The 3,149-nt window shown below is 48.5% G+C and overlaps 1 protein-coding gene and 1 long non-coding RNA gene across 2 annotated transcripts in view; one reads left to right on the forward strand and one right to left on the reverse strand.

Moving 5' to 3' along the window:
* The window catches only part of PITX2 (paired like homeodomain 2), a 65,514-nt gene that overhangs the window by 56,262 nt on the left and 6,103 nt on the right, over positions 1-3,149 (reverse strand). The window lies entirely within an intron of this gene.
* LOC109301079 lies at positions 361-1,744 on the forward strand. The gene is made up of 2 exons (XR_002098420.1): positions 361-788; positions 1,283-1,744. It is a non-coding gene; the product is annotated as an uncharacterized LOC109301079 (long non-coding RNA).

A 3,149-nucleotide genomic window follows, 5' to 3' on the forward strand; every position in this document is an offset into this window, starting at 1 on the left:
TGACACTGGCTGGATCCCTACAGTTTCCTATAGCTGGCCTAAAACGCCTGCCTCCCTTGCGCTTCTGCCTTAAAAAAACCCAGAAGGCGAAGCAAGGAAAGGGAAAATCCCAGCCGTGCAGTAAAATGAGTGATTCTGCAGTAAAATCAGGGGATTAGTGCCTGATTGAGATGTCTGTGTTGTTGTTTTTTTGAGGGGGGGGGGGGGGTGGGGTTTTTTTTTGGTTTTTTGTGTGTGTGTGTGTTACACTGGGAAGGCTCTTGCCCTGATCTGGGCAAGCCCCAGGTCCATTGTGCTGAAGGCAGGTTCAAGCAGGCACAAACGGAGCAGCTGCAGTGGGGGAGCAGGTAAAGCAGAGGCGCGAGCAGATTGCAGGAGTGTGGCCCAGGGAGAACCGAGCCAGGTGCTTGTTATTCATTAAGGAGCCTCTGCTGACTACCCGAGCTCCTTGTCTGGGAAGTCCGAGTGCAGGAGGCGGCCAGGCAGTGGGCGCCCGGCGCTGGCAACGCAGGGTCCCCCAGCCTGGGAGCACTTGCTGGTCCCCGCGCCTCTGCTCTCTCTGTGCCAAAGAGCAGCCCAATTTGGCTCCTCCAGATTTAGTGATTCTGCAGTAAAATCACAGGATTAGTGCCTGATTGAGATGTCTGTTCGTGAGATATTACAAAATTCATTATCACAGCTCTCTACTAACTCGATATGAAGTAACACAGATGGGATTTTATTAGTCCAGGCTTCAAATGTTTACTTATGATAATTTCTGGGGAAATTTGCATGTCATCATCATTTCGGTAATCTTTTCTTCTTATTCTTCTTTCTTTCTTTCTTTTTTTTTTAATGTCTGAACTGGGTGCATTATTAGCTGGTACCGAAAATGCCGCAGACTGGAGCTCACAAACATTTTGGGGTGAAATAATAATAGGAATGATGGCGATGATGATGATAATACTGATGATGGTGATAATAATAATTGCGACAAGAGCTAGGGCTGAAATTCACTTAATCACTTTTTCAAAAGTTTGTGGAAATAACACGGATTTTGTCCTAGGAAGTGGCGATTTTTCAAAGGGGGGGGGAGGGGAAGAATAAAAAAGATCGAGCTATGTTTTTTCGGGACACTTCTGAGACTTACTAATGACTGGGCGATTTATCTTCAAAACCAAAGAAGGCCTTAGGAAGAGCTGCGAGCTGTATTCCCTGCTCCTTCTCAGGGCCGGGCCTAGTGGCTAAGCTGTAGCTAAATTATTTGGGAGGTAATTAAACAAGCCTTAATTCCTCTCTGCAGGTCCCTGCAGCCGACTCTGTCAAGACAAGCCTCGCATGACAAATTCACTTGCCCTGCCGCGGCGCTTGCCTGGATGGCTAATTTATCTAACAAATTGAGATGCACAACTTTTGCCTCCCCTCCTTCGGATGGGAAGTTGTTTTGCTCTTCCCTCCAGCCCTGGGATGAATACATCTTGTCGGACGGGATTATTTCCTTCAGCCGCCCCAGCTCTACCCACAGCCGCCGCTCTTCATTTGCCTTTTTAAAAAAAAAAAATGTTATAACAACGATTACAAACACATCTGGACAGGGAGATGGGCATACAAAATGAAGGATTTTTCCATTGGTGCAAGTCTGCTGCTTCTCTGAACGCAGGATCTTCTTTCCGCGTTGGTTTATTAATTTCTATTTCTATTCACTTTGACACTCGCTAGCCTATTTCATGATTTTCAGGACGCTGAATAATAATAACCACCCTCACCCAGGCTCGCGAAGTATTTTCTTTTCTAAAAATCGCAGTTCATGAACAGCCAGCTCCAAGGCCGGTCTGCAGCATATCCCTAACGCGAGAGATCATCTGAATTGTTATCTCTTAATATTACTGTAGGAACAAATGAATCGGAGTCCGCGGCCAACAAGAAGCCGAAGCACTCTTCAGGAGTGAGGATTTTTTTCTTTTTATTGTGTTACACAAGTGTCATGATAGGTGCTTCAAACGAAAAGGGCCTGATCCTTCAGTCTCTAGGCAGGCGAGTCACCCAGAGGCGCAGCCTAAATCGGGATTACTCCAGTGAGTAGAGGCTGCAGACATGGGTCGCTCCGATGGCACGACAGCCCGAGTAATCTCATCACCCCCAGGATCTCATCACCCCCAGGAAATGGACTGATGTTATTTCTATTGCCTGAATATTTCTTTACTGCTCCCCCAGCCTCTCTCGGCGCACAGGTCAGCCTGCAGAGTCTCCTACCAAGCATAGGCAGATCCTTTGTGCATAAATCCAACCCGAGCTTCTCCTACAAGCAAGGCACTGCAACCAGGTAAAAAATGGGGGACATTTCCCCGCCCCTGACCTGTCCTAGACCCCCTCTTTGATTTAGGGACAGGCTATCCAGCAAAGGATAACAGAAGCGCGAGCAAATGCAGAAGTTTTTTCCGAAAGATGAGACTTTTAAAACTGATTTATTTAAAAAAATATAAAACCAACCAAACAAAAACCCCCAACATGTTCTGCGTGCTGCTTTTAGGAAGGAAGGGGATGTGGAAGGGGGTCTGAAGAAGCATGGTCATTGCATTTGGGAGAGCAGGACACGGTGGGGGTGAGAAGGGAGACGGGACTCTCCTCCCCCAATAATTAGTTAGTAATTCGGGTAACTTCGTTCCGGGGAGGGTGGAGAAAGAAAGCGCCCCTCGCCCTCACTGCAAAGTAGCTCTTAAAGAAGACAAGCGATCGGTTCGGCCTGATGGAAAGCCTGATCTGCTTGAAAACTGCGACCGGTTCGGCCTGATCCGGTTTTCAACTGCGATTCGTTTGGCCTCATCGAAATCGTGACCCGGTAACATGGGCCTGTCTCTCAGGTACTGGTCTCAAGGCCTCACGTGATTGCTAGTTAAAGGTTCCCCCCCCCCACCTTCCAGGCAAAACATGAGAAGCCGTTAAAAATAATAATTTTTTAAAAAAGAGACCAGTGGTTTGGCCATTGCACTTGGTGCCTGCGGGCGGGCCAAGGTGAAGGCGGCTGGGGTTTGGGGGCGATGCCCCGTGCAACTCCCGCATGGCTCAGGATCAGGGCTGCCTGCTTGCACGGAAGTCTCCAGCCCGGCAAGAAAGAGACAGGAGAGTCCCACAAATCACCCAAGGGCGGTAGGGGAGGTGGGGTGGTGGTG

This window comes from Gavialis gangeticus, unplaced genomic scaffold, assembly GCF_001723915.1.
Source record: "Gavialis gangeticus isolate Ggan-Ray unplaced genomic scaffold, GavGan_comp1, whole genome shotgun sequence".
NCBI lineage: Eukaryota > Metazoa > Chordata > Crocodylia > Gavialidae > Gavialis > Gavialis gangeticus.